Source organism: Panthera tigris, chromosome B1 (genome assembly GCF_018350195.1).
Source record: "Panthera tigris isolate Pti1 chromosome B1, P.tigris_Pti1_mat1.1, whole genome shotgun sequence".
NCBI lineage: Eukaryota > Metazoa > Chordata > Mammalia > Carnivora > Felidae > Panthera > Panthera tigris.
In genome coordinates this window covers 46119202-46147183 of record NC_056663.1, presented here as the reverse complement: position 1 = coordinate 46147183, position 27982 = coordinate 46119202, and the positions used below count along the sequence as shown (strand labels likewise).

General features: G+C 39.6%; 1 long non-coding RNA gene across 4 annotated transcripts; it reads right to left on the bottom strand.

The window, feature by feature from the left end:
* Window positions 1-281: 281 nt before the first annotated feature.
* On the bottom strand, window positions 282-27982 carry LOC122237630. 4 transcript variants are annotated; one of them, XR_006216215.1, is made up of 6 exons: window positions 27645-27982; window positions 22069-22282; window positions 18405-18632; window positions 14570-14721; window positions 9499-9621; window positions 282-1068 (listed from the first exon to the last, which is right to left on the bottom strand). It is a non-coding gene; the product is annotated as an uncharacterized LOC122237630 (long non-coding RNA). The 4 variants fall into 4 exon arrangements; XR_006216214.1 differs by lacking the exon at window positions 14570-14721; XR_006216216.1 differs by lacking the exon at window positions 18405-18632.

The window sequence follows — 27982 nt, the reverse complement described above, 5'->3', positions numbered from 1 at the left end:
ACAGAGCATGAGCAGGAGAGGGGCAGAGAGAGAGGGAAACACAGAAACCAAAGCAGGCTCCAGACTCTGAGCTGTCAGCACAGAGCCTGACATGGGGCTTGAACTCACAAACCGAGAGATCATGACCTGAGCCAAAGTGGGCTGCTCAACCGACTGAGCCACCCAGGCACCCCTGGTTTGTTTTTTCTACACTTGATCTTAGCCAAAAGGCCGAGAAGCAATTGATTTATTTTTTCTAGAGGTGCCAACAGAGAAAGTAGATGCAGCATTGGTTAGCCTTTTCTGTCAACTTCTTTTATTATATTTGTGTATTGTAGATCAAAAACCAATCTTCTTTCTGGGAAGGTATTTCTCCCTGGCAGTGTGTGTGTGAAAACACAGAGAGAGACTCTAAATGTCCTCCTGATCACCACAATCTACCAAAACTACCTTAGAGGATATTAGGATAAAATGTCTCAGAACAGATTACCAAATGGGTATAAGCCTAGAACGTCGATTTATCATGTCCAATGGCTGCCATTTCCCTTTGCTTCATGCTATGAACAGAGAATTAGAGCTTGTGCTGTGCAGTGAAGCCGCTATTTAAATACAAGTCTAGATACAGCTCAGCTGAGGTGCTCCTGTGATTCAGAGCTTTCCGACGCAGGAGATGCAGAAGGCCTCTATCTCCAAAAGCCATTAAGGGACAGTTGCAGGCACTCAAGCTTTCACTTTAACAGCAAAAAACCTCCATCTCAGGAGCTTAAATCCGTCTCCAAGGTGAACCTAGGAAGGTGGCAGAAGTGTAGCTATTATTATAGCAATTTGTTTCCTACAAACAGTAGCCCCCAGGTAGAGAAGTGTGAGTAAACTTGCTTTTTTCCTCCTAGATTATTTTTTTTTCCCGAGTCCCGGTGGTGCCACCTCTGAGTGGGCAGAGCAGCCTTTTCCTGCCCTCCTGTCATACCGAGGACAGCTCAACATCTATTGCTTGCTGCTGGAGCCTAGACTCTCCCCGATGGACAATTAGACATTTTGAGAGCAGAGAAGGTCAATCCTCACTCAAAAGACACAGGAAACCCAATTATCCTACAAAGAGAACAGAAGGAAAAGTCAGCACCCAGATCCCTTTCTTCCACAGGTTTACAGAGGGACACTTTCTGACTCTCTCTGGTGACACTTTTGAAGTGAAGAGTTGGTTCTGTTGCTTTTGTGAATCTAGATTTTATTATTTTCTTAATCTTTTTGGGGTCTGACAGTATGGCTATATTTCTTTTGTTCATAGGCTGAAAAAAATCAGATAGTCTCCCATATTGACTGAGAGATGAAAAATATATTCTGTTTTTGCTTTCAATATCCAGGCCTCCCCCAAATCGTATTTTTCTCAAATTCTTATGTGGGGCTTGCTTACTTTTTTTTTTTTCCTTCTCATCTCTAACAGAGGAAAAAAAGGTAAAGTACATTAAGAGGAAAGTTTTACTCATTTGTAATTAAATATATTCAAGAGGAATTTTCCCCATTTCAAAGAAAAAATGTTCAATCTGAGCTAGGGGTGGGGGGCAGTGCTGGGCTTTATTTCCTTAGCCTGTAACAAGGAGTATGAAAAATATTGATTTGCTCCTGAGAGATGCTGGAGCAACTTAATTAAAGTTGTTTAAGTACTTTGGAATCTTTTGATGGAAAGGAGCATATAAACGTGTAATGTGCTTTAATTTAATTTGAACTTTTCAGAAACCAGAAGGAAGCCTTGTCACACCCCATCCCATTTCAAAACAATATGCTGGCAATGATATCTTTTCAATACCCATGTATATTTGGTTGTGATAAATATAGTCCCTGACCTTTAACAGATGTAAAAGTGAAAACACAGACAAATTGGACATGCTATGATGGCTATCGCCTGTTTTATAGAGCCTCTCAGCATATTGATTAGCCCGAAGACACTTCTGAGAGCTGGTATATGACTCTTAATAAATCCACTCCACTGGGGAGGAGTGTGTGTGCTTCTAAGACCCTACAAAGATAAGTCACAGGAAACAAAGACTAGAATAGTCAATAAACCTAACTTTGTGACAAGAAGCTAGCAGGGAGCTCTTCATGACTTTCATGTGGGGTAGCCAATCTCCCCCACCCCCCCGCTCAGTTGTCTGCACTTTATACAGCACATATGTTTCCCTAATAAGAGGTTCTGAAGGGATCCCCTTAGCTAATGCCTCCGGGAACACACTGGTCTTCTGTCAACAAAGTCAGTACGAAATTCAGCTGGTAAGACCGTGAATTCTATCATCCTTGTCAAGGATCTCACTGACCTACTTTTCCCTCTTAAAGCCTCCCTGAGTTCTCTCCCTGGCATGTATCTGCTCAATCAAGTTGTTGAAGTTCTATGTTTTAACCTTTCCCCATGGGACACTTGCCCACATTTCCTTTCATTCCAGCCTTTCTTTCCTGCAAGCCAGGCCCTGACTATGACTTCTTGGTTGGGTGATAGTAGCAAGCTGTGATTGGTGCTTTAGCAAGGGTGGCCTACTTCTTGGGAGACACCCTGTATTATGTGCTATCAGGGAAAAATGGAGTAAGGGATTTGTCAGGGAAAAGGAAGATTTACTTGAGTACCTCTTGACATTGAATTGACCTGGGAGAAGCTATAGTATCTGGAGTTAAACACTGGCCTGGAGACAGAATAAGGGAAGTGAATTCCACCATTAGGAGTCCTTTCCTTCCTTGGCCTCTCTCCTAATGAATGGAAACACCCTTCCTTCCTTCCTTCCTTCCTTCCTTCCTTCCTTCCTTCCTTCCATCCATTTGTTACCATTGTTGTCTAAGCACAACAACCTTTGAATAATTCTTTTTTCTATTTATATATTTTAAATGTAAATTATGTATATTTAAGGTGTACAACATGATGATTAGATCTATATATTGAAATGATTGCTATAATCAAGTTAATTAACATATCTCTTTACATAATTACCATGTTTTTTGATGATTAAGCACGAGAAATCTACTCTTCTAGCATATTCCCATTGTTCAAAACAGGATTGGTAACTATAATCGTCACACTTATATGTTAGATGTCTAGAATTATTCATCCTACATGCCTGTAACTTTGTATCCTCTGATTAATATCTTTTCCTCCTCCCACCACTCTTCCACTTTGTGCTTCTATGAGTTTGACTTTTTTTTTTTTTTTTAGATTCCACAAGTGAGATAATACAGCGTTTGCCTTTCTCTGTCTGGTTTATTTCACTTATAATGTCTTCTAGATGCATTCATGTTGTTACAAATGGCAGAATTTCCTTCTTTGTCATGGCTGATTAATATTCCATTGCATATAGGTAGATGTCACATCTTTATGCATTCACCCATTGACAGACACTTGGGTTGTTTCCTTATCTTGGCTACTGTGAGTAATGCTGAATATGGGAATGTAGATATCCCTTCAAGATTCTGATATCATTTCCTTGGGATATATACATAGAATTGGGATGGTTGGCTCATATATAGCTTTAGTTTTAGTTTTTTCAAGACCCTCCATACTGTTTTCTATAGTAGCCACTATGTAAATACCATGTTTTACCAATTTACACTCCCAATTTACATTCCCAATTTACAAAACACCAATGTAAATACCAATTTACATTCCCACCAAGAGTACACAAGGGGTCCTTTTTTTCCATATCCTCACCAATATTTGTTATCTCTAGTCTACTCATAATAGCCATTCTAACAGGCACTGAGTGATATCCTATTATGGTTTTAATTTCAATTTCCCTGATGATTTGTGATGTTGAGCATCTTTTCATATATCTCTTGGTCATATATCTTCTTTTTTTTAAAAAAAAAATAATGTTTATTTATTTTTGAGAGACACAGAGAGACAGAGCATGAGGGGGAAAGGAACAGAGAGAGAGGGAGACACAAAATCCAAAGCAGGCTCCAGGCTCTGAGCTGTCAGCACAGACCCCAATGCAGGGCTCAAACTCACAAACCACAAGATCATGACCTGAGCTGAAGTTGCTTAACTGACTGAGCCACCCAGGAGCCCCTGTTTGTATGTCTTCTTGTGAAAAATGTCTACTTCCATCCTTTGCTAATTTTGTAATTAAGTATATGTTCTCTTGTTATTGAGTTGTTTGAGTTTTTTTATATATTTTGGATATTAACCTCTTATCAGATAGATGATTTACAAATATTTTCTCCCATTTCATGGATTGTATCTTCACTCTGTTGATTATTTTCTATGCTGTGCAGAAACTTTTCAGATTGATACTGTTTTGTCTATTTTTGCTTTTGCCACCTGTGCTTTTGGAGTCATATCCAAAATATCATTGCCCAAATCAATGTCAAGAAGATTTTTCCCTGTTTTCTTTTAACAGTATTACAGTTTGAAGGTCTTATATTTAAGGCTTTAATCCATCTTAATTTGATTTTTATATATGGAGTGAGATAAGTGTCCAATTTTATTCTTCTACATGTGGAAAACCAGTTTTCCCATCACAACTTATTGAAGAGGCTGCCCTTTCTCTATTGTATGTTCTTGGCACCTTTGCCAAAGATCAATTAAACATAAATGTGTGATTTATTTCTGGGATCACTATTCTGTTCCATTGATTTACATGTCTGATTTTATGCCAGTACCATGCTTCTTTGGTTACTATAGTTTTGTAGTATATTTTAAAATCAGGTATTGTGAGGTCTCCTACTTTGTTCTTTTTGCTTATGATTGCTTTGGCTACTTGTAGTCTTTGGTGGTTTCATATGAATTTTAGGATGTTTTTTAATTGTGTGAAAAATGCCATTGTAATTTTGATAGCTGCATTGAATAAGTAGATCACTTTAGGTAGAGTGGACATTTTAATAATATTAATTCTTCTGATCTATGAACATGGGATATCCTTTCATTTATTTGTATCTTCTTCAATTTCTTTCATCAGTGTTTTATAGTTTTCAGTATATGGATTTTTCACTTCCTGGTTACATTTATTGTTATGCATTTAATTTTATTTTTGATGCTATTGTAAATAGGATTTTTTTCTTAATTTCTTTTGGAGTAGTGTATTATTATTACATAGCAATACAACTGGTTTTTATATGTTGACTTTGTATGCTGCAATTTACTGATTTTCTTTATGAGTTTTATGAGTTTTTTGTGGACTCTAGGGTTTTTAAAATATAATATCATGTTATCTGCAAATAGAAGAAATTTCTGTTTTTGTTTGTTTGTTTGTTTGTTTTTGCCTAATTTCTAGGTCCAGGACTTCTATTTTGAATGAAAGTGGTGAGAGTGGTCATGCTTGTCTTATTCCTGACCTGAGAAAAAAAGATTTCAGGTTTTCATTGTTGAATATATTGAGAGATGTGGGCTTGTCATGTATGGCCTTATTACTTTGAGGTTTGTTCTCTCTATACCCAGTTTGTTGAGAGTTTTTATTATGAAAGGATGTTGAATTTTGTCAAATGCTTTTTCTGCATTTATTGAGATGATCATTATTATGTTCTTTGTCTGTTACTATATTGATGTCATTTATCACATTTCTTGATTTGTACATGTAGAACCATTCTTACATCCCAGGGATAAATCCCATCTGACCATTATATGTGATTCTTTTAATATGCTGTTGAATTTGGCTTGTTGATATTTTGTTGAGAATTTTTTCATCCATGTTCATCAGAGATATTGGCCTATATATGTTTTTCCTTGTAGTGTTCTTGGTGTCTGTCTTTGGTATCAGAGTAATCCTGGCCTTGTAAAATGAGTTTGGGAGTGTTCCTTCATCTCCAATTTTTGTAAGTGTTTGAGAAGGATTGGCATTAATTTTTCTTTAAGAGTTTGGTAGAGTTCACCAGTGAAGCCATGAAGTCTTGGCTTTTTTATATTGGGAGAGCTTTGATTACTGATTCAATCTCCTCACTGGTTGGTTATTCATCTGTTCAGATTTTGTAGTTTTCTTGATTGTGCATTGCTAAGTTGTATGTCTCTAGGAACTTGCAATCTTTGCTCTGTTATTGAATTTGTTGGCATGGCAAATGTTCAGAGTAATCTCTTATGATCCTTTTATTTATTTATTTTTTTGTTGTCATCTGTAATGTTTCTTCTTTCACTTATAATTTGATTTATTTGAAACTTCTTTTTTCTTAGTTAAGCTAGCTAAAGAATTGTCCATTTTGATTATCTTTTCAGAAAGCCAACTCATTTTCACTGATTTTTTTTCTATTTTTCTAGTCTCCATTTCACTTATTTCTGTTCTGATCTTTATTTCCTTCCTTCTGCTAACATTAGGTTTAGTTTGTTCTTTTTTTCCCCCTAATTTCTTGAGTTATCTGGAATCCTTCATTTAATTAACATAGGCATTTATTGCTATGAATTTCCTTCTTGAAACTGCTTTTGCTGCATCCCATAGGTTTTGGTACATATGTTGTGTTTCACTTTCATTTGTTTCAAGATTTTTAAATTTTCCTTGATTTCTTCTTTTACCTATTGGTTGTTCAGGAGTGTGTTGATGAGTATTTGTAAATTTGTAAATATATTTGTAAATTTTCCAACTTTCCTCCTGTTATTGATTTCTAGTTTCATACCATTGTGGTCAGAAAAAATACTTGATATGATTTCAATCATAAAATTGTTAAGAGTTGTTTTGTGGTCTAACATGTGATCTACTATGGAGAATGTACCATGTGCATTTGAAAAGAATGTGTATTCTATTGCTGTAGGATGGAATATTTCGCATATGTCTGTTAGGTCCAATTCTGCTCTTTCCTCACTGATTTTATTTCTGGATGATGATTCCATTGTTGAAAGTTGGGTATTGAAGTCCCCTACTCTTACTCTATTGCTTCTATTTCTCTCTTCAGTTCTGATTGTATTTGCTTTATGTACTTTGCACTACATATACTGTGTACTTTATATAGGTACTGTATACAGTAGGTGCACATATATTTACAATTATTACATCCTCTGAATGAATTGACCGCTTTGTGATTAATTACATAGCTACATTTTTTGGTCTCTTGTGACAGTTTCTATTTTGTGTGATGCAAGCACACCTTCCCTTACTCTCTTTGTTTACCATTTACATGAGATATGTTTTTCTATCCCTTCACTTTCAGCCTGCATGCAGCCAATCTATGTATTTTGTAGAAAATCTTGGGGTGCCTGGGTAGTTCAGTTGGTTAAGCATCCAACTTCGGCTCAGGTCATGATCTCGTGGTTTGTGGATTCGAGCCCCACATCGGGCTCTGTGCTGACAGCTCAGAGCCTGGAGCCTGTTTTGGATTCTGTGTCTCCTCCTTTCTCTCTGCCTCCTCGTCCCCGCCCATGCTCATGCTCTGTCTCTCAATAATAAATAAACATAAAAAAAAAAAGAAAAAATAAGAAAATGTAATCCATTTACATTTAAAGAAAATATTGATATATGAGGATTTACTCTTGCCGTTTAAAAAATTGTTTTCAGACTACTTTGTAGTTCCTGTGTTTCTTTCCTCTTTTCTTCTTTTGTGATTTGATGATTTATTTGTTGTGATATGATTAGATTCCTTCATTTTTTGTATCTACTACAGGTGTCTTTATATTTGTAGTTACCATCAGATGCACTTAAAACATCTTATTATAAAAGTTAATTTTAATCTGATAACAACTTAACTTTGACTACATGCAAAATCTCTACCGTTGAGCTTCTCCTCTTCTCACATTTCATGTTATTGATGTCACTGTTTATATCTTGTATATATATGGTGTCACCATTAGCAAATTATTATAGTTATAGTTATTTTTTATGCTTTTTCCTTTTAACTTTTATGACAGAGTTAAAAGTGATTTATATACCACCAGGACATTCTGGTGGTATATAAAATATTCTGAATTTTACTACATTCTTACTTTTATAGTGAATTTTATACTTCCATGTGTTTTCACATTGGTAGCATTGGTAGCATTTTCACATTGGTAGCACTTGAAGAACTCTGAGAAGCATTTCTTATAAGGCAGTTGTTAGTGGTAATAAACTCCTGCAGGTTTTGTTTGTCTAAGAGAATATTTATCTCTCCTCCATTTTTGAAGGACAACTTTAAATGGTATAGTATTCTTGGTTGGTAGTTTTTTTCCCCCGCTTGCAGCCCTTTGAATATACCATCCTACTTTCTCCTGTCCTGCAAAGCTTCTGTTGGGAAATTCATTGATAGTTTTATGGGGATTACCCTGTATATGATACTATTTTTCTCTTGCTTCTTTTAAAATTCTCTGTCTTTGACTTCTGAGGCTTTATAATGTGTCTCTGTAAAGATCTCTTTATATTTAATCTATTTGGGCTCTTTGGGCTTCATGGATCTGAATGTTCATTTCCCTCCCTCCAGAGAAAGTTTTCTGTTATTTACAAATAAGATTTCTCTTTCTCTGTTTCTTTTGGACTACCATAATGCGTGTGTGTGTGTGTGTGTGTGTGTGTGTATTTAATAGTATTTGTAAAGTTACATAAGCCTGATGCTAAAGCAGACTGGTAGCCTGGGTCTGTGGGAGCCAACCTGGCATCTGGGTCTGTGAGGGCTGACCTGGAATTCACACAGGCTTGGACTGTGGGGATGGTTCTGGATCTTGGGTCTATTGGTACTGGACTGGAACCTAAGATTATGAGTGCTGACCTGGAGCTTGGAGGAATCCTGGTGTTAGGGTGAACTAGGATCCTACATCTCTGTTATCCAGAATGGAGACTGGGTCTGTGGGAGCTGGCTTTGGCACTGGGGCAGGCTGGGAGCCTGGGATAACAAGGACCAGTTTGGAAGCTGGGGCTACAGGTGCCAATTTGGAGATTGGGCCCATGAGTCTGGCCAGGTTCTGGGGGAGAATGGGGGCCTGGGTCCACTGGAGCTGGTCTGGCACTATGTTGAGCTTGGAGCCTGGAGCTTTGGGTGCTGATTTAAGGCCTGGAACTGTGGGAGCCCTTGGCACTGAGGCATACCTGGAAGCTAGATCCACAGGTCCTCAGACCACAGGGGCTGGCCTGGTGCTGACATTCACAGGAGTGGGTCTGGTTCAGGGTTTGCATTGAAGTAAGGTGCTCATATTACTCTCCTTTTCAAGTGTGGATAGTTACTCAAATTAATATTTCTGCTAGAGGAAGGACACTGGAAACACATATCCTGTGATCTTGCTGACATCAATTTTTTTTTCTACTGCTCTGTAGTCTGGGTTTATACCAACAATGGGTATAATAGTGAAGAGCAGCTTGGGCCAGGCAGAGAGAAAGTGAACAAGGAATTCTTTGGGGTTATTCAAGGTCCAATCTGTCCAGAAGGCTTTCCATAGGGCTTGCTCGGTGGGATGACTTGGTGAGTGATGGGTGGCCTCATCCAGAATCCAAAGGAGGTTAAGACAAAGACCTACAGACAGAAGCTATAGCAGAGAGACCTGCAGGAATACTGCTGAAGCATGGAGAGGCCATAAGGCCCACACAGAGCCAAGGAGAGAGAAGCCACATTTCTATGAGCCACAGAGGTTAAATAAAGGCACTAGAAGAATGTACATACCTCAGCTAGCAGATGGTACACACCCAGGTGCCCATGGGAAGCCAGAGGTTCCCCTTTTGTCCAATGTCACACAGTTATGAAGGTTCTCCCCATACCACAGATGCCAACTGTAGAGCCAGGGGGCTGGGGAAGAAATGAAAATGTCGAGTAATTATCACAGAGAATATATAGTTGTACCTAGAGAAACTGTTTACATTAGTGGGACTTCGTATATTTTAAATAAAGTTGGACTGAACCAAATCTTTCAGCTCCTGTTACTTATTCATTAGGGGCTGAAATAGAGGTCAAGGAGTTTTGGACAAATGAAGAAAACCTGAGGAAATTTGTTAGTTTGTTACAATGGGAATTTTTCTGTTTTTAATAATAAAGATGAGGCTGTATATAGGTTTCTGGAAAATTCTTTTAAATAAATTAGGATTGAATCTTTTTTTTTTGGGGGGGAAAGAGAGAGAGAGTGCAAGCAGGGGAGAGGGGCAGAGGGAGAGAGAGAACCCCAAGCAGGCTCCATTCCCAGCATGAAGCTCTACATGGGCTCAATACCACAACCATGAGATCATGACCTGAGCCCAAATCAAAGTCAGCTGCTTAACCCACTGAGCCAGCCAATAGCCACATGGTTGAATCCTTTTATGCCTAGCTTGTTTTGAATGTTTACAGAGAATGAGAGTTGAATTAAAAATATATATATGTATATACATATACATATACATATACATATCTTCTATTGTTTTTCTCTTTTATAAGTTTATGTGGTGAGATGTATCATTAGGTCGCCTAATGTCAAATTATCCTACATTCCTATGATGAAGACTTTTTCTAAATACCAATGAACTTTGTTTCTTAATGAATTGATCCAAAGCCATCTACTCTTTTCTTCTAGAAGTCCTCAAAGTTGCTATTGGCACACTTTCTTGACTTTAAATGCTGGTAGAATTTGTTTTTCTTTTATATATTTTTGGTCATTTCTAGAAATTTTCAGTAGAAATGAAGCTAGGTATATTTACAGAATCTTGATCAGATCCCATCAATTTTAATACATAAATAACTCTCCCCCCCCCCCAAGTACCTAGTAATATTGGCATTCCAAGAGGCCACACCACAATCATCTAGGTAACTGATATTTATTGATGTGTTTTCTTGCTTATAATTTCTTCCTGGAAAACTCCATCCTTCTCCTTCCCCACCAATACAACAGAAGAGATGGGTCTTCATAACATGATTCACTGACCTCAGCTTTTGTGAGATTATTGCATTTGAGGTAAATAGCTGACCCTTGAGGTTTTTTCCTAATTCTCTTCCTCTTGAAAAATTAATCAGCACTTGGTTCGTGGTTATCTTTGGAGACAGGAGATCAGGTAGACTCTGGGTCCACAATGGCCATTGTTGGGTCATGTATGCTGGTAAGCAAACCAAGCTTCACAGAAAAGAGAAGTCCTAAAAAGCAGTGGAGATGTCCCCCTAACCTATTGTGATCCTTTTGGAATAGGATAAACAGTTCATTATAAAGAACCCTACCTTGGAGTTGCCTGGATGGCTCAGTTGGTTGAGTGTCTGATTCTTGATTTCAGCTTAGGACATGATCTCACGGTTTGTAGGTTCGAGCCCTGTGTCAGAGCGTGCTTGGGATTCACTGTCTCCCTTTCTCTTTACCCCTCCCCTGCTCTCTCTGTCTCTCTCAAAATTAAATAAATAAACATTGAAAAAAAAAAGAACCCTACCTTGCCTTTCTTAGATAAGATCTACCTCTGGCTTTCCTCAATGACTCTTTTGTTTTATAAAATCCCAAGTTTTCTCCACTTTCCTTAAGATGTTCCTCATTAATGAGTGTTTTTTCTATGACAATATCCTGAATAAAATCACCTTAGTTGTCCAGTGCATTTTGTCTTTCACATAGAAAAACAGAACAAATGCATGGACAAAAATGCCCCTGCAAGTGATTTGATAAAATCAGGGAGATAAGGAGACAGGGAGAGAAACTTCCTTCATCCTTGACAGCTTCCAGAGTCTTCCAAAGTCCAGTCCTCTTTCCATATTGGGGCCTGTCTGTGTTTTCTGCTTTGGGATCCTGTGATTTCTGTGTCCTTATAACTGGCTTACACTTAAGCCAATTTGAAACAATTTTTGTCTCTTGTGACCAAATCGCCCCTTGCTAAGAATCCATAGCTATGCACATTCCTGGTGCACTGTGTCTGTAAAAATATGAGTGTAAGAGGAAAAACAATGAAAACAAAAAAAGGTAGAATAGCTGGATTAAATTCTAATTCTTATGCTTTGTGACAAAAAGTAAAATCAACCTGGAAAACTGTATTCATTATGTTGTTTTACAATTGTCCCCGTTCCTGACCAATTGTTTATAAAGTACCATGACTCTGTTAATGACAAAGGCTATACCTCTTTATGGTTTTATTTAAAGGGCTTAGAATACACCTAGCACATAATGGCCTCTTAGAAGCCTTGGTAGAGCAATCAGTGACTGAAGTGGTATAAAGGATTATGTGCTCATTTTTGTTGTGCCTTAAGCCACCTACGTGACCTTGAATATGTCGCTTTATATCTCTCAGCTTTTCTACATGTCTGTTCACCTGTAGGGATCAAGACAAATACGAGGTAAAGGACCCCAAACAAACACTTTGAAAACTTAGTGCCATAGAAACATGGGTAAAAATTATTGGCGTAAAAACGTGCCAGGTCTTTAGGCAATTTTTTCTATTATAAGACAAGGAGAACCTTAATCCAATATATAGCCAAACTGGAATTTGGGGAAGAAAATAAGACTTCATATGATGGTCCTAGTTTTCTTGTTCAGCATTGACTATACGGAGGTTTTACTAATGGTAGCAGAGGCTCTCTTTCCATGGAAAAATGCCTGGTCCCACATGTAAATGGCAGCCAATATGAGAGAGGACATTCTTGGGCTGCACCCCTATTTGAGACTTACTAGATATTTGCAGGGCATAGGAATGAATACGTAGGTTGGCTGTTGTATGACATTGTTGGGTCAATAAACAAACACAAATCTGGGGGAAGATTCTGTCAGGAAATACACTCAGTTCTGATGGACATCGATGCAAACCATTAATAAAAAAAAAATGTGAACTGTGGCAAGGAAAGGAAGTGAGTACCTTATTTACAAAAAAAAAAAAAACAAAAACAAAAAAAAAAGCCTAAACATTCATTGCTGTTAAAGCCATAATTAAATTTTTCTGCAGAATAGTTCCATTTTCCTCACAGTTAATGTCGTAACTAAATAGAACAATTGCTGTCTCTTGGGATTTAAAATCTGTAAACTATATTAGGCTTACCTTGAGTTAAAAAAAATAAAATAAAAGTCTAAAAAATCGGGAACTTTCAGATGAGCAAAAGAATTTTATTTTACTTGTATGTGGTCTGGTAATTTGATTTTAAAAACAAAGAAATCAGATATTTGGAGAAAAAAGTAGGCAATTATCAGTAGTAAATATATGTACAGACATTTCTATTATTGTGTACTATGGAGCAAATATGTTTGTAAATTGGATTTATCTTGAACCTCATCCACTTACATTTATGTTCCTCTATTTATTGGGTATAGACTGCTTAGGACATGCTGTGCTATATGCCCAGAATACAAAAATATGTAAGGTGTTTAGAGTATGTGAATTCTAGTATACAAATCCGGGTGAATAAGAAATGGAACACTTTTTAAAAAATGCTTATTTATTTTTGAGATAGAGAGAAAGAAAGAGAGAGTAGGGGAGGGACAGAGAGAGGGGGATGGGGTACAGAGGATCTGAAGTGGGCTCTGTGCTGACATCACACAGCCCGATGCGGGGCTCCAACTCACAAACTGCAAGATCATGATCAGAGCTGAAGTCAGACACTTACCCGACTGAGCCACCCAGGTGCCCCAAGAAATGGGCATTTTTAACTATCTCTGAATCAATGTAATTTCTCTCTTGAGTCCTATTCCTGCTATGTCGGTGAGAGGTTCAAGGTCAGCACATCTGGGGTTCCTCATTTTCCTGTACCTGGAGGTCAGGCCGTATGCCATTCCAGGGCATCCAGGAGCCCCTATTTATTAGATATCTGTGGTGATGAGATATATCTCTCCCATTTGCATGGTATCTTTAGGTTCTTCTTCCTCCTGCCTGGAAGGGAAGAATCTTACAAGGTTGGGTACTCTGTGCCTAAGTGCTTGTCTGTGCTGCTAGGCTTTTTCGGGAATCTGCTCCTGCAACTCCGTGAGCCACAGACCTCTTTCTCCCTACAGTCCAGGGGAACACTTCTTATAGTCTGTAGAAATATTTCTCTCCCTACTTCCCCCTCCCATTTGCTTCCCACAAACTCTATAAGGTATTATGTGGGGTTAGGCTATTGGAAACCACAGCCACGATGTAGGCTACCTCTGCTTCTTGGCCCATCCACGCCTCCCCAAAGGCAACAATAGTGAGTCCCCTCTTTTCTACACCCATGGTCTTTAGATCAGCACAGTGCTTCAGGAACTGTTATAACTACTTCCTAATTTCCTTCATCCCTTCCTCTCTTCCCCCCTTCTTCCCTTCCTCCCTTCCTTCCTTCCTTCCTTCCTCCTTTCCTTCTCTTCTACTCTAAAACATTCCATACCTGGCCACCAACTTACACTTCCTAAGGTTAGCTCTAATCTTGTGATCTCCCGTTCAAAAATCTTCCTTTCCTATTTTCCCATTGCCAATAAAATTAAGTCCTCATATCCCACGTACTTGAAACCTTCCAGGTTAATCCTAACATAACTGCTAAAGTTTTCTCTCCCTTGTGTCTCTTGTGTGTCCTTTATGCTCCAGCCGATCTGCAAAACAACTTAACACATATGCTTCCCCCTTTTCTGTCTTGGTTCATGATGTTTCTTCTGCACGAAAGGCCGTCTTGTCCCTTGTGGCCTTCTTGCCACACTGATTTCTACATGACCACATTCAATCTGGGCAGTAAGCATGCTTATCTTACTCGGTAGTTTCCAGATGAAATGGTGATGTTCTGAAGCTAGCAGGTATTATTTAGTATTATTACTATTTTAGCTGATCTAAATAGGATGGCGTATAGAAACGAGGGAACTCACTCTTGTTGTCTCCAGGGAGGTGTGGCTGGGCCAAGAAGTAGAGGCAGCCTACCTCTTGTCTTTTGTGTCCAATAGCCTAACCCCACAGATTTCAAGGGCCAGATGCCATGGGTTTCTTCAGGAAGCCTTTCCCTATTCTCAGAGACCACTAGCTGCAGGAAAAGAAATAACAAAACCAGAAACCAAGATTCATTTATGGCTGGCACCAAACGAGCAGAACGGAAAGTTAGTCCCGGAAAAAAAAGGTAAACATGTAAGGAGAAACCATTATCACATAACAGATACCAGGATGTGAATTGACTCAGTAAATTGATTTGGAACCTGAGTGAGGAGTTACACAAGACTGAGTGGTGACTGAGCCCATCAGGGCCTGTATCTCTTTTGTGACACTAAAATTAATAATAAAACAAGGTCATTATTTATCTGTCGTGTCTCCACTACTGGATGATAGCCTCTCAAGACGGGGCTCTCACCTCCTTCACCTTGGCGTCTACTAAAGCACCTGGCACAGGACCCTGCACATAATTCCTGGAACATCCATTTTAAAAATGGAAGCATCTGGGCATCGGGACCCAGGATGATGTCCAGACCATGAAAGCATTAACACAACAGTGAATTCAAAGACTGACAAGTCTAGTTCAATAAACATGCTTATTGTACTTGGTAGAGTCTCCAGATGAAATGGTGAAGTGCCGAAGCTATTAGATATTATTTATCAATACAGGGCAATGCCAATGAGCGAGTCCTAGCATGTCTTTTTTCAGTTCTGAGTGTACCTGAGACTGCAGATGTTAAAGTCAAGCCTGAAGGGCCCAACTCTGGCATATCACCCAATGCCTGGAGGTGTAATTGGCACGAAGCGGGAATTTTCCATGAGACCTAAGACATCCCAACACTAAGGATGAATACAGTCATTATATTTACTTTCGTGAAAGAAGAACCAAAGGGAAAAAATAGTACTGCTATAAAATACTGAGGCTACATTAAATGGAAAAACCTTCCCCATCAGCTAACCTGTGAGCAATCTTGATTTGCTTCATAAATGAGACATCTGGGATGGATCTGGGCAGAAGCAACATGGTAAAGGGACTCACTTTGTCAACTAAAAAGCATGTATTCATGGGGCGCCTGCGTGGCTCAGTCGTTTGAGCATCCAACTTTGGCTCAGGTCATGATCTCACGGTTGCTGGGTTTGAGCCTCGCATGGAGCTCTGTGCTGACAGCTTGGAGCCTGGAACCTGCTTCAGATTCTGTGTCTCCCTCTCTCTGCCCCTCGTCCTTCTGTGCTCTGTCTCTGTGTCTCAAAATTAACAAAAACATTTAAAGAAATTTAAATATACATATATATATATATATATATTTTTTTTTTTTTTTGTCTGTTTTCAATTTTCCTTCATTTATCTGTTGGCCCTTTCCCTTACAGGGACACTCTACCTCTCCACAAAAGGAGACCTGGAGGGGGAGCATGGGTGGCTCAGTTGGTTAAGGGTCTGACTTCAGCACAGGTCACGACCTCCGCGTTAGTGGGTTCAAGCCCCACGTCGGGCTCTGTGCGGACGGCTCAGAGCCTGGAGCCTGCTTCGGATTCTGTCTCCCTCTTTCTCTGACCCTCCCCCACTCACGCTTTGCCTCTCTCTGTCTCTGAAAAATGAATAAAACTTAAAAAAAATTAAAAAAAAAAAAAAAGGACACGTGGGCCCAAACCATTCAGGCACGTGGTACTTCTAGCAGGTCTTCTTTGTGCTCCAGAGTCCTCCCAAGGAGGTCTTTGAAAGCACCTTTCTAGAAATGTCTCCTTCCTCACACGGGACCCTGAGATGCACTGGGATTTAAATTTACTTTCATTCTGTCCTCTTTTGGTAAAACCTTTTCTCCTCGCTTGGGAATGAAATGTTGCAACGTTCTTGGACATCATGGATCCCAACAGTTTCCATAGATCATTAGCCCATCGGACCAAATTGAGTAATGAGCACTTCAATCCTGGAATAGTATCCCCTCTGCTTTATCACCTGCCCCCCTGCCTGAAAGATTTAGGGGGAATGGAGACGCTTGGAAAAAAGGGTGGGCCAGCGATACATTGTTTGCTTTCCTGCCTTCTCTTGGGCTAAATGCTACGCTGATGGTAACACTTGCAGGATCTCCACATTCAGCCAGGTAAGTTGCACATACAAGATCTGATATTCAACTTGCAGGGAAGGAGCCTGGATCTTCCTCGCTCTTTTTTTCTCCCTGTGCATTTGCTGAAATGGGAAGTGTCATAACCAGCTTGTCTGTTTACTTTCAGCTCGTTGTTTTGGGAAGAATAAAGAGGAAACTGACTGGCATTCAGAAACAGCAGTCAGGAAAAGCACACATCTTTCTTCTTCTTATATATCAACTTGTTTAATCAGAGCATTTGTACTTTGATGTATTATTATTATTTCTCTCTATGGGAATTGATTTGTAATGTTACCTAATCAGTGTGGTTCCAATTTTAATCTCAGAGCTGAGTAATAAATATGACATTAATTTCCATAAACCATATATATTTGAAAGCTTCATTTACATAGTGAGCAATTTAGGCCTATAAATTCTAATGTGTTTCTATTCTTTTTGGGTTACTGTTTGCATAACCTTTTTATAGCTCTGGCAAACCATAACGCTGCCCACTACTGACAAATTTCTTGCTGTTGCCCAGTGCATAAAAATGTGTTTTAAGTAACTCTCTAACACTCTCTCCGTAATTTTTCTTCTTTCTCACTCACCAGTGAGGGTAATTCCCTTTTAGGAGCTGAAAAATTCCATTTATTTTCCCTACCAATTTCAGAATCTCATGGGGCAGTTTTCTCTGGGCTCGTATAGGGTTCTGGTAGAGCTGGTTCCAGGATGGCCCCATCGATCGCAGGCAGAGCAACTTGACTTTCACAGAAGCACAGACTCAGGGTGAGTAATAGCACCTTGTCTCTACGAGGCTGGCTGGAGCATGAGATCCAGGGTCACCGGGCACCCCTAGCATGGACACTGAGCACTTTTCAAGGTTTGTAAAAATGGATTGGAGATGTTAGAATGGATCATCTCATTTCATAGTAATATACACCCATGAAAGAGAGAGATGGCGAGCAGAGACAGACAGAGACAGAGTCAGAGACAGGGAGACAGACACAGAGGTAGAGAGAAAGAGACAGGGAGACAGAGAGACAGAGACAGAGACATAGGGTGTGAGAGGAGAAAATATATTCAGCTCCTGACCGTTCATCTCTAGTAATTTCTACATGCTGAAAGCTTCAAACAGTTATTATTATTATTATTATTATTATGATTGCTTTTTATAGACAACTACATCCAGCCTAATCTAGTAGCATCATAAGTATGGATAGCACCTTGTAGCGCACTTTTGTGTATATTATCACACTTGATCTTTACAATATTTCCATGAGGTGTTACTATATTCATGCTAAAGATAAGGAATCTAAGGACCAAGCATCTTTACTATTATATTGACACAAAGAGAATATTTATTGGGTTTATCTGGCTAAAGGAAGAACTAAAATACACACCTTTTCACACACAAATAGTCATGAAGACATTGACACCTTGTAAGAAGACCACAGTAAATATTTCCCGGGCCCCCCAGAGCCTCCTGAGCCTGGGGGCAGTTGAATTCCAGCCTAACCAGAGGCGCACTGGCTCACCCCCCAACTGTGTTCTCCTGGGATTCCACCTACACGGCCTTCCCTGAATCTAGTCCAGTGGGTACTGAACCAAAACCATTAGCTACTGTTCCATCAACAAGGTGAAATAAATCAGGGGTCTCAGCTCCGAACCTAAAAACAAGAGTTTATGTCACCCTTCCTACCTCTCTGTTCAGCAGTCTTAGTGATCAGAGATTAATTGGTACACGAGAAAGGTGTTCACTGCTCTCCCTGGAACCAGGCAGACGGTTGGACGCTGGACAGACTGCTGGCTCTGTGTTGTGGCCACAGCAGAGGTGGCGCAGCTCAGAGGAGAAACAAAGGGCTTACGGTGCGGATGCTTCAGTTCCGCCCACAGCACCACCCGCTGACTCCGTGTTTCTCCGGATGAGCTGAGGGAGGGAAGCAGGGGGTTGGAGTCAGCACACCTGGGTTACAATCCGTGCTGCCCCACTTAGCAGCAGTGGGAGACAGCGAGTGTGGCCTCAGCCTCTGCGAGGAGACCTATTGGGTATTAAGTGTGTACTAGTTTTCTACTGCTGCATAACAAATTGCCACCAATTTAATACCCGTTTATTATCTCGCAGTGTCTGCAGATCAAGAATCCTGGGGCTCCTGGATGGCTCAGTCAGTTATGCATAGACTCTTACTTTCAGCTCAGGTCATAGTCTCACAAGCTCATGAGTTCAAGCCCTGCACAGAGCCTGTTTAGGATTCTGTCTCTCTCTTTTCCTTTCCCCTGCTCTCTCTCGCTCTCTCTCTCTCTCTCTCTCTCTCAAAAATAAATAAATAAACATAAAAAAAAAAAAATCCAGACACAGAATGGTTGGAAACTCTGCTCAGGGTTTCACGGGACTGAAACCAAGGTGTTGGCGAGGACTGTGGTTTTCATCTGGCACTTACGATCTTCTTCCAAGCTGTGGGCAGAATTCATTTCCTTACAGTTGTAGCATAGGGGGTCCTCATTTTCTTGCCAGCTTTTGGTTAGGAACTGCTTTCAGCAGCTAGAAGCCGCCTGTAGTACCTCACCGTGTGGTTCCCAGGGGCAGTTCGCGAGATGGATGTTTGCATTTGTCCAGGCCAGAAGGAACACATTTCCCTGATTTCCTCTTTTGCCACCAGTCAGAGAAACGTCTCTGCTTTTAATTGGTTCCTGTGTTTAGATCACGCCCACCTATGTTGAGGCCAACTGTGCCATCCAACATAACCTTATCGTGGGAGTGAAATCTATCATATTCAGGCCCAGGATTATGCACAGCATGTACATCACCAGCAGGAAATCTTGGGGACACCTTAGAATGCAACCTATCACGAAGTGATACAGTTTATGTGAAAATCACTCAGTTCTAGGCAAATACTTGGCATTCCATAGATAGTAATTCTTCATAAGATGGGGCTAAGACTTGATAGATTTTTAAGGGTACGATAATTCTGGTAACCATTTTGTGCATTTGTCTCCCGTGAAGAGAAAACTTCCACATAAATTACAGATTTTTTTTTTTTAATCAACCATACTGCCTTACTCACCACCAAGCACGTAATACGTACTTAATGAAAACTTGTTTAAATGACATGTGCTATGGAGGATTGGATTATTTTTTCATAATAAGGAATTGTCTTGACTTTGAAGACTGTGCACCATGATTTAACACTTTCTCAGGGCATCCATATACATACTTAAGGTTTTAACCAATATGCATTTATTAACAACTCACAAATTTTTATTCACAGACTTTCCCACTGTCAGCTCTTAGACTTCTATCTACAGCTACATACTGGTCATTGCCACTTGTGTGTTACCTAAACATCCCAAATTAAACATATTGCAAATAATTTCCTCTTTTTATAAGTTCTGTCTCAATAGATGTACCACATCCTCTCCAATCTCCAAAGCCAGAGACCTGAGAATCATTCATCTCAGACTCTCCGCAATCTTAACTCCTTTATCTAATGACTAAATCATGGCAATCCTGTCTCCTGAGTACTTTATTCTTTCTTTTCTCTGTCTGTGCTAACCATGCCCTTATTTGCTACCTGTGCTTCTACAATAGTGGATTCTTTTTTTTTTTTTAACGTTTTTTAATTTATTTTTGAGACAGGGAGAGACAGAGCATGAACAGGGGAGGGTCAGAAAGAGGGAGACACAGAATCGGAAACAGGCTCCAGGCTCTGAGCGGTCAGCACAGAGCCCGACGCGGGGCTCGAACTCACGGACCGCGAGATCATGACCTGAGCCGAAGTTGGCCGCTTAACCGACTGAGCCCCCCAGGCTCCCCTACAATACTGGATTCTTAATCAGATTTCCTGTTCTCGGGCTCTCCAATCCATTCTATACTCTATTGTCCAAGTTATTCTTCAAAGGTACAAATCTGATTCTGTCTCTTTCCAGTTTTCAGTGACTCTGAGTTGATGGCTAAGAAAAAATCTGGCTGTGCAGCTTCTATTTACACTGCCTGGATATACATGGATCTTCATACAGCGGGAAAAGTTTTCTGTTAAAAATATTTCTTGAAGCATAATTTACAGAGGATGAAACACAGGTATGGTATATGTTTTGATGAGTTTGGGTGAATATATATATTTGCGAAGCCACCATCCAATTAAGACACAAAACATCAAAGTCATCTTTGTAGAACATAAACCATGTTATGGACTTGATATAACTCTCAAAAGTTTCCCATCACAGAATGAAATTCAATTTCCCCTCTCACTGTACAATTGCAGAAGGGGACCCTGCCCACTTCTCGAACCTTCCTCCCATGACCCAGCTCCTTCCTCACTCATACAGCTCATGCCTTGTGGTCTTTCCTAGTTGTCTCAAATATCCCAAACTCATCCCTGCCTCTGCCTAGAGCATTCTCATGGCTTTTCCACTTCCTTCCTCAGGTCTGTCAAATGCTACTTCTTCGGAGCTCTATAAACCCTTGTTTATTTTATTTTGTTTTGTTTTATTTTATTATTAATTAATTAATTAATTAATTATAAACAGTACAAATAATTTTAGATGTTTTATATATTTTTTGAGAGTGTGATTGGGGAAGGGGCAGAGAAAGACAGGAGGACATAGGATCTGTAGCAGACTCTGTGCTGACAGGCTGACAGCAGCAAGCCTGATGCGGGGCTCAAACTCATGAAATGTGAGATCAGGAGCCAAAAGTGAGCCCACAAAAGTGTCCCACTGAGCCAAAGTGGGACAGTCAACAGACTGAGCCACCCAGGTGCCCCAATAAACTCTTGTTTAAATGACTCATGCTTTGGGGAGCTTTCTTGATCATCCTATTTATTTTTATTTTTTTAGGGGGTGAGGGGCAGAGAGAGAAGGAGTGAGAATCCACACTGAGCATGGAACCCGGCCCGGGGCTCCATCCCACAACCCTGGGTTCATGGCCTGAGCTGAAATCAAGAGTTGGACGCTCAACCGAGCCACCCAGGGGCCCTGGTTGATCATCCCATTTAAAACAGCATCCCCCTCTCAGGCCTTCCTCTTACAGGTACCACCATCTGACACAACTATATACATGTGTTTGTTGATGCATTTACACTGAAACGTAAAAGGACTCTGGATGTCTTGTTGACTGCCATATTGCCAGTGTTTCAAATGGTGTCTGAGAACAGGCTCTCAATTAATATTTGTGAATGGAGGGGATGGAATCTAAAGTCTACAATGTGATATGATCTGGCCCTTGCCTTATTTCTCGCTTATGTTTTCCATGTCCCACAAGCTTCAGTCAGTTTTAACTACTTTCAGTTCCCTAAGGACGCCAGATTCCCCTTCACCCTTGAGCACATATCCTTACTGTCCCCGGGGTGTCGCTTCCTTTTTTGTACCTTTCAAGTGCTGTCCTTTCTCGTTTTGAGTTTCTTCCTCTGAGAAGCTCCCTACTCCATGCTTCCTCCTTCACATGCCTTTTCTCCTTTGGAGAGCTCCTAGCATGTCCAGAAAACAGTTGTATTTCAGCAGTATTTTCCTGCCAATTCTTGGATCCTTTGAGGATATTGATATTTCTTCTCATCCTCGTATCAGTAGTACTCAGCCAGCGTACTGTATGATGTGAGCACAATCATTTTTTTAATTTTTGTTAAAAAAAGATAACAGGAAATAAAAGAGGAAAGAGAGAGAAGAGGTAGGTAAGAAGAGAGAAAGAAAAGGGAAAAGCTGGAAAGGAAAAATAAAATAGATGTTTAGATAATGAAATGTAAAGATTTGAATTCAGTCCCTCAAATGCTGGGTCCAAGGACCCAGCAAAATGTTCTAGAGTTAATTCATGCTTATCTTCAGTTATAAAATCTAAGGCTTATTTACATCTAGGATTTCCAAATTTTTCTTCCTTGTTGTGTGTGTGTGTGTGTGTAAGAGAGAAAAAGAAAGAGAGAGAGAGAGAAGCTTTGTTTCTGAAGAGAAAGAAGATTATATAGAAGATACATTAAGTAGTGGTTTGCATATAAACCCACAACAGGTTTATATACTAGCAAATGGTAGCATTACACACGGAACCAATTTCTTAATATTTTAATGTAATTCTTGAGGAACACATTCACAACATAGTCAAGTGTGAAAAGAGTTGTCTTAGTATGATGTATGACACCCAATAAAACCTCTGATTTGTCATTGCAGTCTGGTTCCTTCCTTGACCAATCTTTCCTTTTGAAGCTGAACAGGCCAAGACGAAGAAAGAGAGAGAGAGAGAGAGAGAGAGATTCAGGAGTAGTTGTATTAATCATGTTTTTTTTTTTTTAATTTTCTATATTTTATGATGCTTGGACATCTTGGTGCCTTGCAGGCTGGGAGAAACTGCCCCTCCCCAGGGCTGGTTAATTCCAAGACAGAAAGCGACTCTCCTGGGAGCATAGTTTTCCTATGTAAACCAATTAATCCAAAGCCCACTCCTTAATACCTCCTTTATGTAACTCTCAAGGAATCAATGTTTCTCCTGCCCTTGATCACCCCAAAGTCAGGTGCTGCATAATCAGAGACCACCCTATAGCTCAGAGCCTGCTGAAATTAAACTGTCCAATCCTGAACGTGTTCAAGCTTGCTCATCCGATCTCCCCCGTTCTTTCCCTAGAAACCACAACAGAGCTCTGGAAAACAGTTTCTCTTTCGCTTTTTCTGACTCCTGACCAAACTCTGTTTCCCCACATAGACCTGCATGGTGTGGCATATTCCCTTCTCTTGGGAACTATGAGTTATAAAGCTTCTTTAAATGGCATTGATGTCTCTGTGTCATCACCTCCGTACATTAAAGTCAGTTCTAGCAATTAAATTCCAGATACAATCACAACAATGATTCAATGTAGATAAAAATAAGAACTAGTCGAGAATCTTGAACAATTGGATTAATTCTAATCATCAGCACTCTTCATGGCCCTTTCCCCCCAAGAATTGCCTGTACTTATAATCACACTAGAAAAATCAAGAATTTCCTGTAATATTGAGCACAGTAGAATGCAAGGAGCTATGAGGAAAATAAATGGAGGAATCCCTGGGAAGCACAGCAGTACATGTTCACATCACTCACTGGAACAATATTTGGGACAAAAATCCATTTAACTTATTCTCAACCATCACAGTTGTTTTCCTGAATCATAAAATCCCTATTATGAAATAAACCCTGACATCAACATGATTAGTATGATCAAAAACCTTAACAGCAGCATGCAGGCTTTAAATTGCAGGGTTTTTTTAGGCCACAATTATAGATTCCATGATTTCCCCTACCTACTAAGTCATTGGATATCATTTCAATGCAGCACAGATTGTTGGCAGTACTTTTTTCCATGTGTGTAAAAGAAACATAGGTTTAAAGCCATGACACAAGGTTTTGGGGAGCTCAGGTAATGTATTAAGCAATCATTTTGTGGATTAATTTTGGATTCAATTAAAAAGAAACCAAACCTATGTGTAGTTTCTGCTTATGAAGTTATATACTCCTATTTACGTATAACTTTATTTGAGCCTTTATATGTATGGGCACATCTCTATAATTGTTTTATTAAAATTTTTTTAATGTTTATTTATTTTTTGAGAGAGAAAGAGAGAGAGAGAAGACAGTGCACAAGCAGGGGAAGGGCAGAGAGAGAGGGAGACACAGAATCCAAAGCAGGCTCCAGGCTCTGAGCTGTCAGCACAGAGCCCGACACGGGACTCGAACTCACCAGCCATGAGATCATGACCTGAGCTGAATTCAGAGGCTTAACTGACTAGACCACCCAAGAGCCTCTAACTCTTTTTAAGTTTGTTTATTTATTTATTTTGAGAGAGACAGAGACTGCGTGAATTGGGGAGGAGCAGAGAAAGAGGGAGACAGAATCCCAAGCAGGCCCCATGCTGCCAGTGCAGAGCCCAGCGTGGGGTTTGAACTCACAAAATCCTGAGATCATTACCTGAATTGAAACCAAGAGTCGGACGCTTAACTGACTGAGTCACTCATGCACCCCTTGGCACATCTATAGGTACATGACTAATTCATTCTATAATTTGGATATGTTTTTAGAGAGAGCTTTCTATTGTAAATTAAAAGCTTTGTAGTGAATCTCTCCATTTACATGGACTTATTTGGACCACATTGTATAAATTTCATAAAATAAAATAAATATTCATTGATAGCCTGTGTTAAATGGGTTGCTGCCAGAGGATACTCTGTGGGCATTAGTGTAGAGACAGAGGCTTGGAATTCAGGTCTTTGTACCTGGCTTGGTCTTATTTCTGAGGGTAAAGGAGGTTGCAGCCAATGACCAGACACAGACAATAACAGTGCTCAGAATTTCCGTTCACAATGAAATCCATCGACTTTACCCCCCAGTTTGGATTTCAGCGTTGCCAGTATTTAATTATGAGTGAACTTGAGTCTATCACTTGACCTCTATAATCTGTATTTTCATCATCTGTAAAGGGAGAGCTTGAAATTAATGATCTTTTTCACCTGCCAACCTAACAAAAGTATAAAGTGTAAAGAGTTGCGTAACATAAAAATCTAGATTGCACATGTAAACAGAGACGGAAGGTAATAGTACCAATTACTGTGTTATTCATACACATTCATTCACTAATTCATCCACTAAGTCACTCTTTTATTGCACACACTCTTGTTAAGTGTCTATTAGATAGAAAGGAAAAATCAGATGGACTTCTTGGTTCGGGAATGACCTCTCTCTATCTCCCTGTCAAGAGGGTCATTAAAGAAATACTGTTTTAATCTTTGCCATGGCCAGATTATTTGCTTTAAATCCTGGCTCCTCAGATAACATACATAAAGAAATTGTTGAATAACTAGTCATCTTGGTGAGATTAGAAAAGCTGTAACTGATGTTAAAAATCATCTTTTGAGTTTTTGTCATTCAACTTGGGAAGTGTGACCATGAAAACTAAAGAGAAGACATGTTTCACAATTTGTTTTTATGTAGAATTGCTTTTGTGGTAAAGATAGTTGAACAGTCAAATCAGATTCCAAGCTAAATGATCATTTTTGTTTTACAGTTTCAAAGACAGACTTCATTGTCAGTGGTCTGAAATGGAGATGCTCTCATACAGGCTGTTAATATGAACTAAGTGATCATGCTTAAAATAGTAATAATGATGACAATAATAATAAATATCCTGCTCCCTGATACACCACAGTTCAAAATCAGTTCAAAGATGCAGCCATCGAACTAATGAATAGGACGAGGAAAGAGGACTAAAAATGTCTTATTTATAGATCACAAACAGAACTTCAGGAGCCCCATTCTCATTCACTGAGAGAAGATATCCCTTAGTGAACCTCTTTAATGATTAAAAATCAAAGCTGAAATAACATGACACCAACCTTGTTGCTTTGTCCATTCTTTTGGGACTCATTCTTCTATCATATTCCTTGGCTGTTTACACACACACACACACACACACACACAATAAAGCAAGGTGCAAATCAAGCAGAGAGTGGCCTGACTGTTGCCCATTAACATATGACAAAGGCCTGTAACACAATGCCCAGTGGGAAGAAGTCTAAGCTAACAGACTCACTAAATATTCACTGTGCTCCAAAATCCTGATTATCAGGACAAGAGCTAGAATAGCTAATGCACAAGCAGGCTCAATTAACCCTAATTAGCTCAGAGTCAGACTACAAAAGACTTAATTAGCAGTTATTAGGTGCCGCTCAGAAACGGAGCGTAAATTATGGTTGGTAGCAAGCTGTGTTTAAGGGTCTCCTGGCTAAGTGACACCAAAAAAAAAAAAAAAAAAAAAAGGAAATAAATGTTCCTCCATTGGGGATTAAGTGTAAAATAATAATACGGGTCTTGACTTAAGTTTCATTTATTCAGAGTGTATCATTGATTTAATTTTTTTCTGCATGACTCAGGTGCTTTAAGAGAAGGGTTCGAAAGTTTAATTCTAATGGTGTGATGGCTATGCTCTACCATGAAGAGGCTGGGACCAGCTCTGATTGGTCCAAACTTGACTCCTGGCTGCCCATGAAACTGGCAACCTTTCAGTCAGCACAAACTCTCCTCCTTTTTTCCTTGTCTCATTTATTCACCAACGCATTTCCAACAGGAGCTGAAAGTTAAGGACCCCTCTGACATTACAGTAAAATTATTTTCATCAAAAATACATAGTGACCAGAGTAAGATTTAAAAAAAACAAAACAAAACAAACAGACGTAGGGGCTCCTGGGTGGCTCAAGGGGTTGAGCGTCGGACTCTTCATTGTTGCTCAGGTCATTAACCCAGGTCCTGGGATCGGGCCCTGCTAGGAACGGAGTATGATTAAGATTCTCTCTTCCCCTCTCCCCTGCTTGTGCTCTCTCTCTCTATCTCAAACTAAAAAAGAAAAAAAGAGGTAAAGGAACATAATATACCCCTCCCCACCAGTCTTGTTCTCTCCCTGTCTCCCTTTTTTTTTTTAGAATAAACATGACTGTCAGAGAGGTAGAAAATTATAATATTTTTCTTACGTTTTATAATATCTTGCACAAAATATGGGCTTGACATGAGTGAGGCCAGGAATTTGTTTTAGAACACTATAGGATTCTTATATTTAATGCATATTTGATTATCTTTATTTAACATGACTATAAATGTTACGGCTCATTAAACTATTCAGCCTTGGCATAAATTACTTCATAGAAGAATGCTGTTTATAGGTGTATGTAAACCCAGAAAAGCTGTATTTTAAGAGTCTACTTTAACCAACCATTAATTTCATGCAGTAACTGGTTTCCTCTTAAAAAGAAATAATGCCAAAGGATCACTTAGGAAGAATGGAGGTGTATTAGTTTTCTATTGCTGTGCAACAAATTACCACAAACTGAATATCTTAAAGCAATGCCCCTTTATTAGCTCACAGTTCTGTATGTCAGAAGCCCAGGCTGATTTGGCTGAACTCTTGGAAGGTCAAAATCAAAGTCAGACTGAGCTTTTACCTGCAGACTGTTGAGAAAGAATCTTTTTCCAACATCATTCCGGTTGTTTCCAGAATCCAGGTGCTTGTGGCTATAGGTCTGGTGCCTTGGTTTCCTTTCAGACTGTTAGGCAAGGCTGTTCTTTGCTCCCAGAGGCCTCCACCCTGACCCTCTGACATTCCTTCTTGTTTGGTTCCTACTATCTACAATTTAGCAACATTACACTAAGTCCTTCTCACACTTTGAAAGTCTCTGATTTCTCCTTCTGCTCCTAGCTAGAGAAAACTCACTGCTTTTAAAAGTCCCATGACAGGGGTGCCTGGGTGGCTCAGTTGGTAAAGTGTCCGACCTCAACTCAG